The sequence below is a fragment of the Capra hircus genome, chromosome 14 (assembly GCF_001704415.2).
Source record: "Capra hircus breed San Clemente chromosome 14, ASM170441v1, whole genome shotgun sequence".
Classification (NCBI taxonomy): domain Eukaryota; kingdom Metazoa; phylum Chordata; class Mammalia; order Artiodactyla; family Bovidae; genus Capra; species Capra hircus.
Window position 1 is genome coordinate 54,183,283 of NC_030821.1, and position 19,048 is coordinate 54,202,330.

At 42.6% G+C, this 19,048-nt stretch overlaps 1 protein-coding gene across 2 annotated transcripts in view; it reads right to left on the minus strand.

Moving 5' to 3' along the window:
* Positions 1-19,048, minus strand: part of NKAIN3 (Na+/K+ transporting ATPase interacting 3) — a 526,059-nt gene that overhangs the window by 53,737 nt on the left and 453,274 nt on the right. The gene's annotated exons all lie outside the window — the stretch shown is intronic.

The window sequence follows — 19,048 nt, forward strand, 5'->3', positions numbered from 1 at the left end:
GGACTGTTAGTCAAAGTGTACAAAGAACTTTTAAAACTCGGTATTATGAAAATGAACAATCCCATTGAAAAATGGGCCAAAGACCTGAAGAGAAGTCTCACGAAAGAAGATTCATGGTTGGCAATATGCATAAAGAAAGATGGTCAACAGCATAAGTCATTCAGTTGAGTTCAGTCGCTCAGTCGTGTCCGACTCTTTGCGACCCCGTGAATCGTAGCACGCCAGACCTCCCTGTCCATCACCAACTCCCGGAGTTCACCCAAACTCATGTCCATCGAGCTGGTGATGCCATCCAGCCATCTCATCCTCTGTCGTCCCCTTCTCCTCCTGCCCCCAATCCCTCCCAGCATCAGGGTCTTTTCCAATGAGTCAACTCTTTGCATGAGGTGGCCAAAGTACTGGAGTTTCAGCTTCAGTATCAAATTAGAACAGTGAGATGCCATGACACATCCATTAGAATGGCCCAATCCAGAACTCTGACAACCCCAAATAGCAACAAGGATGTGAACCTACAGGAATTCTCATTCACTGCTGGGGAATGTGAAACAGTGCACTTGGAAACAGTTTGGTAATTTCTTGCAAAACCTAACTTGCTATTTGACCCAGCAACCATATTCCTACTTTGGGTATGTACCAAAAGGAGTTGAAAGCAGGTCCACACAAAATCCTGCACATGGATATTTATATCAATTTTATCTATAATTGCCAAAACTTGAAAGCAACCAAGATGTCCTTTAGTAGGTGAATGTGGTACATTCAGATAATAGGATACTATTCACCACTAAAATGAAATGAGTTGTGAAGACAAGAAAAGGCATGAAAGAATCTTAAACACATATTCCTAAGAGGAAGAAATCAATCTGAAAAACTACATACTATATAATTCCTATCATATGGAATTCTAGAAAATGAAAAATTATGGAGACAATAGGGCTTGCCAGGTGACTCAGTGGTAAAGAATCTTCCTGCCAGTGCAGGAATGTGGGTTTGACCCCTGGGTTGGAAAGATCTCCTGGAGGAGGAAATGGCAACCAACTCCAGTATTCTTGCCTAAAGAACTTCATGGACAGAGGAACCTGGTGGGCTACAGCCCATGGGACTGTAGTCGAAATGATTGAGCTACTGAGTATGTGCTCAGGCATGGAGACAAGAAAAGGGTTGGTGCCTGGGAGGCAGGGGTGAATAGATAGAGCAAAGAGGATTTTTAGGGCAATGAAATTACTTTGTATGACATTTCAATGATCAATACATGTTAAACATTTGTTAAAACTCATAGAATGTACAGGCTTCCCTGGTGGCTCAGATGGTAAAGCATCTGCCTGCAATGTGGAAGACCTGGGTTCGATTCCTGGGTTGGGAGGATCCCCTGGAGAAGGAAATGGCAATCCACTCCAGCACTCTTGCCTGGAAAATCCCATGGACGGAGGAGCCTGACAGGCTACAGTCTATGGGGTGGCAAAGAGTCGGACACGACTGAGCAACTTCACTTTCCACTTTCGACAGAAGGTACAACATTAAGAGTGAACTCTAATGTACACTCTGGACTTTGTGTGATCGTGATATCTCAGTGTAGCTTCACCAGTTGTAACAAATGGACCAATCTGATGTGAGGGTTTTTTTTTTTTTCAAATTAATATTTTTTTAGAACATTTTTAGGTTCACAGTAACAATGAGCAGAAAGGTCAGAGATTCCCATATACCACCAGTGTGGGATTTTTGGTAGTGGGGAGGTCACACATATAGAGAGGTAAGGGGTATATGGGAAAGCTTTGTAGCTTCTGCTCAGTTTAGTTGTGAACCTAAAACTTCCCTGAAAAATAAGGTCTATAAAAAAAACATAGTGAAACAGTCAGATTTTTAGTTATCAGAAAGGGAGAGTAGGAGAGTAGATTAAATGCAAGTGGTCAAAAGGTGCAAATTGTCACTTAAAAGACAGATAAGTATTGATAATGTAATGCATGTGCAGTATGATGACTATAGTTAACACTGCTGTATGGAGTATGTGAACGTTGCTAAGAGAGTAGATCTTAAAAGTCCTCATAATAAAAAAGAAACCTTTCTGTGTGTCTATATGAGATGATGGATGCTAACTATTATTATTGTGCTAATCACTTCATAATATACATGTCAAGTTATTATGTTGTAGGTCAAGTTATTATTATACCTTAAATTAAACAATGCTGTATGTCAATAATATCTCGATAAAACTGAATGAAAAAATAGTCTACTAAAAAAGTCAATATGATGCATAAATTAAATATATACAGATTAAACCAAAGAAAGGAATGATCTTCAATGTGATGCTTCAGTTGAATTTGAATAGTCTAGCTCCGGCACTTGGACCTTTAGCCACGCTCTCACTTCTGGTATTTAGTAGATGTTGCAGTCTGTCCGTTGACTTGTAGGATGGAGTAACTGGAACAAGAGTCTCTAAGCTGACAGTCCCATGGGGAAAATGCCTGAGCCACCTACATCCCGGGTTTTCTGCACTGCAGACAGATTCGTTACCATCTAGGCCACCAGGGAAATTATAAAGAAATAAGAGTGATAATACTAGTATGTAGCCCATGAATGGAATTTCCCTTTGGATTAACTGGGTTATTTTAAGTGAAGGGATTAGGTACTGTCTGGCATGAGGTAAAGCATTACACATGCATCTTAGAAAGGGCCTGGAGATCCAGGGCTGTGAGAAGCCTCCAGACTTCAAGGAGTTTTTGTGACCTCTGCTTTTGGATAAGGGAACAGTTCTCCGGGGGCTGGGGTCGGGGTGGGATGGACCTGACACCAAGCTGATCCCTAGGAAAGGCTGCCGACCTTCTGGGGAACAGCCTTCTCTGCTCGGTGGGAGCAGGATAGGCAATTCACGGGGCCATGCCTGGCACTCAGCCCCCTCATCTGGACTCCTGGACAGCCCTTAGGTCCATGCCTCCAGTTCAACAACAACAAAAATGGCAGAGGTCAAGCTTCCAAGGATCGCAGCAGTAACCACGTTTGGGGAAGCTGAGTCACTTCAGGGGTTAATATTTTGCCACCAGTAAGACTCTCAAGTCAGACAAGGAAAATTACACAGTTAGGTTTTGCTTTTCCTGGGAGGATATATTAACTGATAAGAGAAGGATTATTTGATTAATCAAGATATTATCTCCATTGGGATTTTATAGGTAGAATTCTTTTACAGAAAGAAATGTAAATCTAACAAAGTAATATATCCTTCCTTTCAAATATCTAATCCATTTACTGCCTTACTGAGAAACCTCCCAGCATTCTTAAACACCAGAAAAAACAGGAAAGGTGGATACAAAGCAAATTACTGCTCATATCTGATCCTCAGCTGAAATGCGAAGTGTCCTATCAGATGTTTTTATCTTTCTATATGTTGATACCATCATTTAAAAGAAAAATAAGCCTTCTTTCATTTGTTCATTAGGAAAATGGATATTGTGTTGTGAATATAAAAGCAACTGATTTTGGTAGGACTAAGTAACTGATCATTTTAGCACTAAATTTTTAACCAGCAGGTGAGGAGTCTCACTCTAGGTGAAAATGCTATGTGTGCTTTGTCAGGTGCAGGCACAGGTGATCAGGTGATGATACGGCCCTTACCAGCGGGGTCTCAGGGAAAGCTGCCCCCCACCCCCAGCAGCCTAGGTACTTGTCCTGACACTGTGTCTAGGAATGGAGTTTTAGTCAGCTTCCCTCCCCACAGCCCTGCTCTCCCTGCGTGCTCGCTCAGTTGTGTCCAACTCCAAGAACCAATGGACTGCAGCACGCCAGGCCTCCCTGTCCTTCACTATTTCCCTGAGTTTGCTCAAATTCATGTCCACTGAGTCAGTGATGCCATCCAACCATCTCATCTCTGTTGCCCCCTTCTCCTCCTGCCCTTAATCTTTCCCAGCATCAGGGCCTTTTCTAATGAGTTGGCTCTTCCCATCAGGTGGCCAAAGTATTGGAGCATCAGCTTCAGCATCAGTCCTTGGAATGAATATTCAGGGTTGCTTTCCTTTAGGATGGACCATTTTGATCTTGCTGTCCAAGGGACTCTCAAGAGTCTTCTCCAGCACCACAGTTTGAAAGCATTAATTCTTTGGTGCTACAGGACTGGAAAAGGTCAGTTTTCATTCCAATCCCAAAGAAAGGCAATGCCAAAGAATGCTCAAACTACCGCACAATTGCACTCATCTCACATGCTAGTAAAGTAATGCTCAAAATTCTCCAAGCCAGGCTTCAGCAATACGTGAACTTCCAGATGTTCAAGCTGGTTTTAGAAAAGGCAGAGGAACCAGAGATCACATTGCCAACATCCGCTGGATCATCAAAAAAGCAAGAGAGTTCCAGAAAAACATCTATTTCTGCTTAATTGACTATGCCAAAGCCTTTGACTGTGTGGATCTGCTGTGGAAAATGCTGAAATAAACTGTGGAAAATGCTGAAACTCCAATACTTTGGCCACCTCATGCAAAGAGTTGACTCATTGGAAAAGACCCTAATGCTGGGAGGGATTGAGGGCAAGAGGAGAAGGGGACGACAGAGGATGAGATGGCTGGATGGCATCACTGACTCGATGGATGTGAGTCTGAGCGAACTCCGGGAGTTGGTGATGGACAGGGAGGCCTGGCATGCTGCGGTTCATGGGGTCGCAGAATCGGATATGATTGAGTGACTGAACTGCACTGAACTGAACTGAAGCTTTGTTTATGGTCCAACTCTTCCATCAGTACATCAGAATAAGAGAATTGCATGGTGATGTTCAAAAGGAAGTCCTCACATACATGATAATACCGCCTTGATCACAAAAGGGTTCCAAAGCATAGGCAGGACTTAGGGCACTGGATGGATCAAAGTCACAGCTCCATGGTATCATCAATACATTATTTTATGTCTGAAATCCAGCCAGGTCTGGAATTAATGTGAGCAAAAATTCTCTTTTGTCTAAAACACCTACTTTGGTATAAATTGTTTCTCCCTGAATGACTGAGATAAATGCCTCCTTGGTCCATTTCCCTTTTCTAGTAAAGTCCTAGCTTTTAATGGAAGCAAATATCGAATCATGGGGGAAGAAATGAAAGCAAACCAAAAATGAATGAAAAGGCAACATGAAAAGGACAAATATGCTCCCATCAGTATGATAAAATGATTTTTGCTTTCATTAAAGTTAAAAGTTCTTAGGCTGCACCACAGAGGGTTATTTAAAACTGTTGTAAAGCTCAAGTGTTTGTAATTTGGCTCTCTTTTTTTTTTTTTTTCTCGTGAGAACATCTGCTTCTTTTCTAATAGTCACATCTCTGCTTTTTCTTTTTTTCCCCTTTAAAGATGCTTTTCAATCTCCAGACACCCTGGTCTTTTAATGCATTCTAGTCAGATCCAGGATATTCTTTTCAGAATGACACGAGAACAGTGTACAAGGTTTCCTGTCAGTTTAATGATTTAGGTGCTGATTTGTTGATATGTCTTAAAGCCATTTCATTCTTTCCCAGCTGAATGTACTACATTTCTCTGTGCATGGGTTTGTGAATTTATGTATAGACTTTCAGCGTAAACATATGCATACATGTATGACCAAGTGATCAATTTCACTTTGGGAGATGGCTCAAGACCACTTTTATTCTGTGCTTTTGGACTGTGAGTGAAGCATGGTTATTTAGAGGATGTAATATGCTGCTTTAAATATCTAACACCAGGCAATTGGATTTGTCATCATCAACTAACATTTCTTGCTAGTGGGTAGTGCACTTTAGTGTGAAATTTATCATGGCTGCTCATTATTCCTGGACTCTTGAATTTCCTTCCAAACTTGACTGTGGTTCATGGGCTAGCAGTCAGGGATGTGGGGTCTGTATTGCTGGAGGCTGGAGGCTCCCATTTGAGTCTTGAATTCAGAGACTCACCTGAGAGCCATTAGCTTGTTAATTCTCAATTCTCTTCTCCATCTCTTATTTTTTCACTGGACTTTCTGGTGTGTCTTAGTTTAGTACGTTTATGAGTCAAATAATGATTATAGCAATTATCATGTATTGATGATAACTTTGTGCCATGCACAATGTTGAGGGCTTTATACATTATCTCAGTTCAGTTTAGTCGCTCAGTCATGTCCAACTCTTTGCAACCCCATGAACTGCAGCACACCAGGCCTCCCTGTCCATCACCAACTCCCAGAGTTTATCCAAACTCATATCCATTGAATCAGTGATGCCATCCAACCATCTCATCCTCTGTCATCCCCTTCTCCTCCTGCCCTCAATCTTTCCCAGCATCAGGGTCTTTTCCAATGAGTCAGCTCTTTGCATCAGGTGGCCAAAGTATTGGAGTTTCAGCTTCAACATCCGTCCTTCCAATGAATATTCAGGATTGATCTCCTATAGGATGGACTGGTTGGATCTCCTTGCAGTCCAAGGGACTCTCAAGAGTCTTCTGCAACACCGCAGTTCAAAAGCATCAATTCTTCTGCACTCAGCTTTCTTTATAGCCCAACTCTCACATCCATAAATGACTACTGCAAAAATCATAGCCTTGACTAGACGGACCTTTGTTGGCAAAGTAATGTCTCTGCTTTTTAATATGCTGTCTAGGTTGGTCATAACTTTCCTTCCAAGGAGTAAGCATCTTTTAATTTCATGGCTGCAGTCACCATCTGCAGTGATTTTGGAGCCCCCCAAAATAAAATCAGCCACTCTTTCCACTGTTTCCCCATCTATTTGCCATGAAGTGATGGAACCGGATGCCTTGATCTTAGTTTTCTGAATGTTGAGCTTTAAGCCAACTTTTTCACTCTCCTCTCTTACTTTCATCAAGAGGCTTTTGGACGCTTCCCTTTCTGCCATAAGGGTGGTGTTATCTGAATATCTGAGGTTATTGATATTTCTCCCAGCAGTCTTGATTCTAGCTTGTGCTTCATCCAGGCTGGCATTTCACATGATGTACTCTGCATATCAGTTAAAAACAGGGTGACAATATACAGCCTTGACATATTCCTTTCCCAATTTGGAGCCAGTCTGTCGTTCCATGTCCAGTTCTAACTGCTGCTTCTTGATCTGCATACAGATTTCTCAGGAGGCAGGTAAGGTGGCCTGGTATTCCCATCTCTTTAGCAATTTTCCAGTTTCTTGTGATCCACACAGTCAAAGGCTTTGGGGTAGTCAACAAAGCAGAAGACGTTCTGAACCACAAAGGAAGTCCCAATTACTCTTTCTTTGATTTGTTGTTGTTTAGTTCCTCAGTCGTGTCTGACTCTTTGTGACCCCATGAACTATAGCCCACTAGGCTCCTCCATCCATGGAATTCTCCAGGCAAGAATACTGGTGTGGGGTGCCATTTCCTTCTCCAGGGGATCTTCCTGACTTGGGGATCGAACCCAAGTCTTCCGCATCGACAGGCAAATTCTTTACCTATGTGTCACTCTTACCTCATCCTTAATTGAGAGATATTTGGTGTGAAGGATTGAAGGGTCTGGATTGTCTAATATGGTTCCATTGGTACACACACACACACACACACATACATAGGCACCTATTTACATGCACACATGTGGAAACACATATAGCGTGATACACATATACAAAACACATGCACACAGACATATACACATTCCCTGGTGACTCAGACGGTGAAGAATCTACCTGCAATGTGGGAGACTCAGGTTCCATCCCTGGGTCAGGAAGATCACCTGGAGAAGGAAATGTCTGCCCACTCATGTATTCTCGCCTGAAGAATCCCATGGATAGGGGAGCCTGGTGGGCTACAGTCCATGGGGTCGCAAAGAGTCAGACACAGCTCAACAACTAACAGTTTCACTTCACTTTCATGCACAATATAGACACTTAACCCTGGAATTTTCCACTCCTGTAGATTTGGATGGAAAAGCAACCACTTTAAAGCTCTTTTCAGAATTTATGGAAAGAGTCTAACTTGGGCCACCTTCCCGCTTGGTCTGAGAACCCAAATGGCACTTGTCATCCAGCTTCTCTGTGGAGTAGCCTGATTCTTTTCTCTGTGTTCTCATGTCTGTGTTCTTTCCATTTCATCATGTTATTGATTTGTGTCCTCTCTTGCCTAAAAGCTATTCATCACTCAATAATACCTTCTCCAATTCCAGGATGATTTTCAGGGACCTTTAAAGACTCGAGTGTATTTCATTTAGAACTAAGACTTCCCCATGATTTTCAGCACCCGTGTGCCTGGAAGGAAGGGGAACTCAGATATCCTGACAAATGCTAAACAGTTCCCTTCTTTTTTTCCCTTAAAATGTTTAATAGTATTTTCACTTAAACTTTTTCTTTCAGGTTTTTAATATCTGGTCCCCTTTGCAATTAATAAGTTTTTAAATCTCTTTAATTTTCAAGATTTTTTTTTATCTAGACGATTTTTTAAAGTCTTTGTTACAAACTTAAAAAAAATTTTTTTTTCCCACTGAGGCATGTGGGATCTTAGCTCCCTGACCAGAGATTAAAACCCACACCCCTCTGCATTGGAAGGTTAAGTCTTAATCACTGGACCACTAGGGAAGTTCCTCTTTAATTTTCAACATTTAAATGTTTATTTTGTCTTAATCATGATCATGAGAACCATGACTTCCCATGTGACTTTGCTCTGATCTCATTCATTGGTTCTATACCATATTTTCCTTTTTCTTCTTGCGCAAAGTGCTCACTGTCTTCTTAATAGGACAGAACTACTTTACACCTGTCATCCACATGGAAAGTTTCTTCTTTCCTTTGACTGTGCTGTACATGAGGCATAGGCTCTGCCCTATGCAGAGGGGGAGAGCCAAATGAATTGCTTTACTGCCATAAAATACAAAGGGGCAGCTGTCTAGTTTTATTAACACTGTTTTTATAATTGGATTCCTGACACTATATTCACTTTTTGACAATCAGTATCAATAGCCAAACTGAATCACAGATCAAGCAGACTGTAGTAAACACAAGACAGTAAATGCAGACATTTAGTTAGGACAAGCACAACTTTATACTGCAAGGAGCAGCTGGACACCATATGGCTATCGGGAGAGTTGATCTGTTTCACAGGTGACAACAGAGGAAAAACGAAACAAGGTTCTATGTCAGCTCCTTCATGCCACACTGAGATGAATCCATCTGTACTCTTTCATTCATTTAAACTTATTTTAGAATATGAAGCGAAAGTTTCTGATTCAAACCTCTTCATGGTTTAATGCTAAAATCATTCACAATATCAAACACTGATTAAATGCCAAACTGCTAGTGAAAAAATGGAGAAGGAAATGGCAACCCACTCCAGTTTTCTTGCCTGGAAAATCCCACAGACAGAGGAGCATGGTGGGCTATAGCAAAGGATGTTCTGGGGGTACAGAATGGGGTGCTTAGAGAGGCCAGCATGATTTTCTCTGATGGATGCTATAAATTGAAGAGTCAATTCTAAGTGTAGTCAGTTTTGCTATAATGCTTGCTTTGAAATGTGTGATTGATGTATTTGGGAACAGTCTTAATATAATGTAAGTTATGCAGTTGCTTATGCATGACTTCGGGCTTCCCTGGTGGCTCAGCCAGTAAAGTCTGCCTGCAATGTGGGAAACCTGGGTTTGATCCCTGGTTCGGGAAGATCTCCTGGAGAAGGGCATGGCAACCCTTTCCATGGGCAGAATTCCATGGGCAGAGAAGCCTGGTGTGCTGCAGTCCATGGGGTTGCAAAGAATCAGACATGACCAAGTGACTGACACTTCCACTTTTTTAATGCATGATTTTGCCCATTACATAAATAAGCAAACACAGAAAACTGCCTTTAGCTAAACTGAGCTGTGTTGGAAACCACAAAATGCTCACATAAACACACCTCCGGCATCTCCCAGGTACCTTGGTTCACCACATGTGTCATGAACTGAGCTCATCCTCTTCTGAAGTTACCATTTTCCATCAAATTTCAGATAAGGTTCATTCTATCTCTTCACAATAACTCTCAAGCTGCAACCCTTTCCTTACTCACTTGCAGAAGCAAAGTGTAGATCTTTTTCTTTCAAAGTAACATCCCATAGTTATTGTAACATTTACCTATTTCTTAAAAAAAATTTTTTTTGACAGCTCTGTGCACATGTGGTATCTTAGATCCCCGACCAGGAATTGAACCTGTGCTCCTTGCCTTGGAAGTGCAGAGTCTTAACTATTGGGGCATCAGGGAAGTTCCTATATTTACCTGTTTCTTAACCACTTAATATGTGCAAAACTGTGCTACCATCTTAACAGCTTCCTATTTTTTTAGATATCATTGATAACATTTTTTGACTATTGTTCCTCTGACCCCATCTTCCCCCTATGTCCTGTGGATTTCATTGTATAATTTTTTTTTTTAGGAACATATCTGTCCCTTCAGAGTAGAACTGATATATTTGGTTCATTCACTAATATGATTGGGATGAATTATGAAGGGTTTGGAAAAGATATTTGCGAGTGCATTCTGGCAGTGTGGGCTTCCCTGAAGGAACTGCCCCATCATTACACAGCACCCTGTGTGTGTGGATGCAACCATCTGCTGAATGACAGTTTATGTCCATGTTGAACTAAAGCAGCACTTTGAGGACTCTCAGCGAATAAGGTTTATGTGTGTCCCAACAACTCTCTCTAGGACCCATGGCACCACTGCCCAAGGCACATGTTTATGCTGAAGTCATAAGGGCCCTTGGAATTCTTATACACACAGCTGTTTAGGAAATCACACCCAACAGATGACTGTCGTGCAAGATGAACCTTACTTGCCCTGCCCTGCCCATGCTCAGTTTTGAGCAGGCATTTGGTATAATGCCTGATCTGAAACGAGGCTACCCTGGTGACTCAGTTTCCGGAAAACTCCAGTATCTCTGTAGAATTAAAATCACCTGGGTGGAAGTATCTGGGTTCTCGTCTTGGGCGTATGGACTGAACGTTGTCTAAGTGTTGGGGTGAGTTGCATGCAAGAACACAAGTCATCTTGGATGGCTCCTCCTACTTAGCTGCAACTCAAGGTCCAGTAGTTTGGCTTGGACTACTGGGCATCAGAAGATTCACTGACAGTTTTGCCCTGTAGACCACTGACCTCAAATCAGCAGGTAAGTAAATATGGGAGAGCACCATGGATTATCCTCAGTACCTGTTCAAACACTGTCAGGGTCTGACCATGAATTTGTTCAGCAAGAAGAGACAAGAGTGAGCCCACTGTGGTGAATTAGAGACTCCCTCTGCTGGGCCACTTAGTCCTGCGGGGCTAAGCCAGGTCCTTACAAGGTGCCTTAGTCCAAGTTCTCAATCAGTTGTTAATGTAAATGGTTCGCAATAGTAAAATAAAGCAGAAACAAGGAAGGAAAAGGCAATTTGGCAATGATAGCGCCTAGCGTGCACTATCTTATTAATCTTCTCAACACCCCCATGAGGTACGCGGTATGATTTCATTTTACAGATTGGAAGAGGGAAGCCCAGAAGAACTGTGGACCCTGCCTGAGGTCACAAGTAAAGAAGAGGTGGAAGTGAGCTCACATTTGGCCTGCCCAGAGTCCCTCCTCATTCCTCATGGCATCACCCACCACACACCGATGATGGGAAAGCCACCGCTTTTCTATCACAAATTTTGCTTCTTGCAAAATTTGAAAAGCTCCTTATTGTTTCAGGGTTCTACCCCACAGTCAGCATTTAAACAGACTGATGAAATACCATCGTCCACCTATCCCCACTCATAGTTCGCTGTTCGTAATAATTCTGACATTTCTGAGGTCATTCCTCTTCCTCCCCTCAACAAAGATGTTCATTCAAAATGAAAACGCAAAATGGCAACAAATGTCAAGTGCAACCCGATTCTTTCAGACAAAGAACCCAGAGAGCAAAGCTATTAACAATTTCATTCTCCTCTGCCCTTCCGTTCCCTGGTTCCCTGGTTCCCTGGTTCCCTGGTTCCCTGGGCTGCGTCCTCTGTGCCTCTGAACCAGCAGCACTGGAAGCAGCTCCTACTGCCCCACCTGGGACATGGCACTGTCTCTGCAAATGCGAATGGAACTGCAAATGTGTCTCTCAACGTAAATGTAAACGTGGGTCTCTGTAAATTAGATAGCCAATAGCTTGGGTAGTACTGGAGATTGCTGGGAAAGATCTAGTAAATTCTGTGTTATTACTGATAAAGAAAGCAAGCAGTAGGGAAGGGTGCGGGGAAGGGATAGCTAGGAAGTTTGGGATGGACAGGTACACATTGCTATATCTAAAATGGATAACCAACAAAGACCTACTGTATAGCACAAAGAACTCTGCTCAATGTTATGTGGCAGCCTGGATGGGAGGGGAGTTTGGGGGAGAATAGATACATGTACATGTCTGGCTGAATCCCTTCACTGTCCACCTGAAACTATCATGAAATTGTTAATTGGCTATGCTCCAATACTAAATAAAAAATTAAGAAAGCAAGCAAAAAACAATCAAAACAGAAAGGGGTCAGGGATAGGAGCATAAAAGCTCATCATCTTTAAAGCAATTTATTTTATTTTATTTTATATATTGGCTTATTTAAAATTAATTTAATTATTTTATTTATTATTGGAGTATAATTTCTTTACAATGTTGTTAGTTTCTGCTGTACAACAAAGTGAATCAGTTATATGTATACATATATCCCCTCTCCCATGCGCCTGCTTCCCACTACCTGCCCCCCCACCACTCCCACAATCCTATCCCTCTAGGCTATGTTTATTTATTTGAATTTGATTAAATTTAACTGAACTCCTTCCAGTAAAATAATATTTTATTTGAAGTAAGGGTATAGGAGAAATTAACTGAAATAAGAAAATCTTGCTCTTTAACAGGGCACTGAACTTTCTCTTAAGTCAGAAAATAAGCAGCAAGAAAATGATGCTTTGTTATGTACCGTTCACATTTCACCACTGGCATCACTAATAAAGTATGTACACAAACACATAATTAAATCATGCCATCCAGTGCTGAAAAAGCAGCATCAGAATGCTACTCTTTAAAATTTGAATTTAAATATGTGAGTCAAATCAACCCTTCATTTGTAAAACTAGAAAAACTGGACCACTTGTCACACTTCTTATGCTTTTGATAAATCTTACCCTGGTTGTCCAGTCATTGATTTCTAAGTAAATTCATTTGTCAAAACTCTTAGTTCCTGCCTCTCTGTTAGGCATTCATCATTTACTGGACGAAACACACAGTCTTTCTCTCCTCACCCTTTACACATCATTTTAGTGGTTTTGATCTTTCTTCTTTGATAGCTGCATGATCATGCATGGATTTTTAAAAACTCAAGTACTGAGTGACATTTTTCTGTCTTCTGGGTTATAATCAAGTCTTAGAAATTTGACATTACAAATTCACTCTGAATCTTCTAAAAGGACCAGAGGTCCTGGTTAGCTGTATGTGGATGTGAATCACAAAGGCATATTTTTATTAAATGAAATGATAGAGTATAGAAAACAGACTGAATGTCATGTTTAATAAAATTAAATTGAATTTGGTATCATGTTGGATAGGGGGTGAACAAAACCTGTCTTTCTCTGGGTGATTTTAACATAATGTTCAAGTCTACTTAGAAAGTCCTTTTCTCTGATTTTTATTCCATATCTTCTGGGAAAACCGTGATAAGCAAAAATAATGAATACAGATGCTACATCTTTTAATTAGGAAGTTTCAATATTGTTCTGATCCCATTTCTTTACTCATTTTGGGTCTTGTTTTCACTCTGTCTGTGTCCAGTACTTCTGGACAGGACTTAGATGCTGGTTCCATTGGTGGCAGAGGAGCAGACCTAAGGAAAACCTGAGTCTTTCTAATGGGACTTCTTGTTTGGGAGGAGGAGTAATGGGGTGGAAGAAGGGGACTAAAAACAGGGTGAGAAGGCAGCTGTCTGAGATACAGGATTGTTTTATCACTTCAGCAGCAAATCAATGAGCCTATTATTAAAATAAGAAGAATAACATTTTAAAAGACATATAACCAGTGTGGGGAAGAGAGCTGAAAATATGTAAGCACTGAAGGCATCCTTAACTTTGGACACCTGCCTTTTTTTTTGTTTAAATTGGGGTATAGTTGATTTACAATGTTGTGTTAGTTTCTGCTGTATGACAAAATCAATCAGCTATCAGTATACATATATTCCCTCCCCCGGGGACCTCCTTCTCCACCAACCATCCAACCCAGCTAGGAAGTCACAGAGCAGGGAGCTGAGCTTCCAGTGCTGCACAGCTGGTTTCCACTAGCTAGTCACCTTACACCAGGTTCTGTCTACTTGCCAGTCTCAAACTCCCAATTCATCCCATCCCCCTTCCCCCAACTCTTGTCCGCTCATCTGTTCTCTATGTCTGTGTCTCTATTCCTGCCCTGGAAATAGGTTCATCTGTACCATTTTTCTAAATTCCACATATTCATGTTAATGTACGATATTTGTTTTTCTCTTTCTGACTTACTTCACTATGTATGACAAACTTTGGGTCCGTCCACGTTTCTCCAGATGACCCAATTTCATTCCTTTTTATGGCTGAGTAATATTCTATCGTGTACATGTACCACATCTTCCTCATATATTCATCTGCTGATGGACATTTAAGCTGCTATTCAGGCTATTGTAAATAGTGCTGCAATCCAATTTGAAAAATGGGCAGAAGGTTTAAATAAACAGTTCTCCAATGAGGACGTACTGATGGCCAAGAGGCACATGAAAAGATCATGAATTATTACAGAAATATAACAAAAACTACAATGAGGTGTCACCTCACAACATCAGAATGACCATCCGAAAAATCTAAAAACAGCCCTCAGCGTGGGTGGAGGCTCGGGGGCATTGTGGCGCCGAGAGGGCGGGCGGCGGGGCTTCAGCGCGCCCAGCGGCCCGGGTCCAACAGCCTGTCGGTGCACGGCGGGCGGGCGGGTGGCGGTGGGGGCGGGCGCCTGTCTATATGGAGGCGGCTTTGTCTGGCCTGGCTGTCCTGCTATCGTGCTCGGCCGCCGCTGGCTCTTACGGGGCCTTCTGCAAGGGGCCGACCCACACGCTGCTCATCTTCTTCGACCTGGCCTGGCGCTTGCGCATCAATTTCCCCTACCTCTACATCGTGGCTTCCATGATGCTCAACGTCCATCTGCAGGTTCATATTGAGATCCACTGAAGGCCTTCTGCGGACTGACAGGCGTGTCCTGGGGCTCAGGATGTCAAAGACACAGCATGAGGGATGGACACAGGCCTCTCCGCACCCACCTCGCGGAGGAGCAGAGAGCCTCGGACAGAGCCTCGTGCAGAGAACGGTGGAGTGAGAGAAGGCAGGAGGCGAGCCCTCGCCCAGCAGATGCCACTTCCTGGGTGAGGAGGCCTGCGGTCGATGCCGGGGGAGACCCAGGAAAGGAGTCATCATCACAGGAAACAAAGCATGACCTGCGTGGCTCCAGCCCCTTGTTTCGCGGTGGCCTCAAAACACTTCCACGGTGGCAAGAATCAGTACGAAGAAATTCAGCTTCCAGCAGAGCAACACTGCGGGTCTGTCCTCGGCTCCTGCAGGGGAGTGGGGTGCGGGGCCGGCCTGCGCCGTAGGGGAGGCTCCAGGCACCGACTGGCCGCAGGCAGTGCCCAGGCCCACTGGCGGCCGCAGAGGACGGAGCCACGGCGGAGAGCCCCGGGGGTCAGGACTGCTGGGCCGGCAGAGAGGGTCCGCAAAGGGGGTTTCTGAGGATGACCTGCCCTGTGCTTTCCTAGAGAAGCTGGACTCTGCGCTGGCACCCTCTTGCCTGCGATCCATCCCGCCGCACGCAGATCCCCTAATATTCTTGAATGATGAGACGAAAAGTGTTTTCCCTGGCCATTCAGAGCCCATGTTTACAGAGCCAAAAGTAGATTACAAGAAGACGCTTTCATGGGGAAAAAAAAGTACCTCAGATGATCTGCAGATAACAGTGGCGTCACTGGCTGCACAAGCTTTTGAATGAGCAAATCTGTTATGCCACGGTTAAGGTACAGTGGAACAATAAAAATAGTGAGACTAAGCGCTGTCCTCGAATGCTTTCTTTTGCGTTAACTCTGGATGCACACGGTGAGGCAGTGAAGCTCCGGCTTTGGTTCGTGTGACCAGACAGACTTAAAGTCAGTGGAACTTAAACCCACAGAAAGCTGGTTGATGCGGAAGGAAATCTCTATGCTTGAAAGACATTTAGGATTGGGAAGCCATGTCAAGGAGGTTATTGATATTACCTTATACAGCTATCAGATGAGAACTGAAAGATGAAACATCAAGTTTTAAGTTTACCTTCAGCACCCATCCGGCAGGGCTGCCGTCCCAGGCACTTTTTCTCCAGCCTGTTCTCGAACCATCTGACGAGAGTAGATATTTGTAAAAGTCAACCCTGCTGGGCTTGGTCTGAGCCAGGCCAAGCTGATGGTACGCTGCTGTCATTTCCGTGTTTTGCAGAATACTTTGAGCAAAAGCTGATATCTTTTCTCATACCCCTTTCCTTCCACTTGACATGCAATTTACATGGAGGCCCTAAGGTGAAAGTTGCAATATTAACATTACCTTTAGATGACCCTTCCTCAAACTAGGAACCCTAGCAGTGTTACCCAAAATAAAAAATGAGTTTGAGCCTGTCTGCCAGAATTCAGTCATAGAGAGAGAGAGAAAAAAAGCAAGTATTTCCCCTTATAGAAGGTCTCCAGTTTCTAGGAGTTGAAATATCTCCTACACTAAAATTTTTTCTGAGATAACTCCTTTTGTTGTGTGTTGATAACTTTGATAAAAGGCAATGAAGAGCAGAAGTTTTTAAGGAGTCCCAAGGTAAGACGTCCCCACTTTGGGAATTATTGATTGCATGTATCAGTTTATATTGTGTGCTAAATTACTATGCCGTGTGCTATTTTAGTGTTCTGGGGAAATAAAAAATAAAACCTATTCTTTAGCATAATAAATGTCTTATTTTACATATGTAAAAAAATCTAAAAACAATAAATGCTGGAGTAAGTGTGGAGAGAAGGGAAGCCTCCCACTCTGTTGGTGGGAATGTAAATTGACAGCCACTATGGATAATAGTATGGAGGTTCCTTAAGAAATGGGCTTCCCTTGTGGCTCAGCTGGTAAAGAATCTGCCTGCAATGCAGGAGACCTGGGTTCGATCCCTGGGTTGTGAAGATCCCCTGGAGAAGGGAAAGGCTACTTGCTCCAATATTCTGGGAGAATTCCATGGATTGTCTAGTCACAAAGAAAGGTCGCAAAGAGTCAGACATGACTGAGTGACTTTCACTTTCACTTTTTCCTTAAGAAATGAAAAATAGAGCTACCATATGATTCTGCAATCATACTCCTGGGCATATACCCTGAGAAAACCATAAGCAAAAAGAGAGCGACCTTTAGAGTAATTCTAAACCACCCAGATAGTCCTTTTTTATTTCCTATTGGTTTGCTGCAGCTGCTCAGTCGCTGTTACTCGCCACTCTTTGCGCCCCATGGACTGTAGCCCACCTGGCTCTTCTGCCCATGAAATTTTCCAGGCAAGAATACTGGAGCAGGTTGCCATTTCCTCCTTCTGAAAATCTTCTCGACCCAGGGATCCAACCCATGTCTCTTGCATCTCCTACACTGGCAGGTAGATTCTTTACCATGGGCACCACGTGGGAAGCCCATATGTGTATTTATGGCTGATTCACGATGTTCATGGCAGATACCAACACAACACTGTAAAGCAATTATCCTCCAATTAAAAAATAAAAATAAACAAGGACTTTGAGCCGCACCCCCCAAGTCCCACCACCACCAAACAGTATCTGGGGAGGGCAATGAATGAGGATCGTCTTACAACACAAAAAGTTCCTCTACTCCATTCTTGGCTTAAAAATAAATTTGTCTTGAACCTTGATTTCCCATTTTGTCACCAGTGCAAACCTAAAACTTAAGTAAGTCTCTCGAATGTATGCAGTTCATCTGTAGTTTTCTGAAAGGAATCTGAAATTCCTACTGTCCCCCCAAATAAATCATCCTTCTTGGACACAAGAAGAGACTGTTCCTATATTTTATTCTGTGGATACATTCACTTTCTATCCAGCTTTACATGCAATAACCCTGGAGATTTCCCGATTATCCCTTCCATAAATAATGGAATCATGTCTTTAGAAAGCTCAAGGCAAAAATGTAAATAAATCAAGATGCAAAAAAGTCTTTCAGACCAAGGAGGTGCCATCCGATCAGCTAGACCAGGGATCTTCATGTTTGAGGCACTTAAACTGGTGTTTCAGCTTTTGCCCTGACAGTTACCATTGCTACATTATTAATTTGGCATACAAATAGCCTTTTACTGTGAAAGTGCAAAGTGCCTCAAACCACTTCTTGATTACAGGTTTCATAAAGTTTGGGACCCCAAATGACTAATGAGATCCTCCTCAAGCTTTCTTAGTTCTCACATGGCATTGCATTTGAGCAAAGAGGAAAGGTCCTGAATTTGCCTGAACAACAGTACGCACAGGAGTGAGGGCCAGGGGCTCCCTGTTACTGCAGCTGCTCAATTTAGGAGACATAGGTCAGAAAGAATCTTGAAAAAACTCTATTGTTTCCTATTGCCGCTGTAGCAAGTGATCAGAAACTTACTTGCTTACAGCAACACAAATTTATCTTCTTTCAGTTCAGGAAGTCAGAAGTTCAAGATGAGCTTCCCAGGCTAACACCAGGGTGCTATGGGCTGTGGTCCTTCCTGGAGGCTCTTGAAGAATATCTCTTTCTCTGCCTTTTCCAGCTTCTAGACTGCAGGTCTTCCTGGGCTAGGCCCCCTTCCATCTTCAGAGCTAGCAACGGCAAGTTAAATTTTCGTGTCTCTTCTCTTTGACTCACTCTTCCACTTCCTTATTCTATCTTTAAAGGCCTTCCTACACTGTTGGTGGAAATGTGAACTGGTACAGCCTCTATGGAGAACAGTATGGAAGCTCCTTAAAAAAACTAAAAATAGAACTACCATATGATCCAGCAACACCATTTCTAGGCATATATCTGTAGAAAGCCATAATTCAAAAAGAAACATGTATCCCAATGTTCACAATAACCAGGACATAGAAACAACCTAAATGTCTGTTGACAGAGGAATGGATA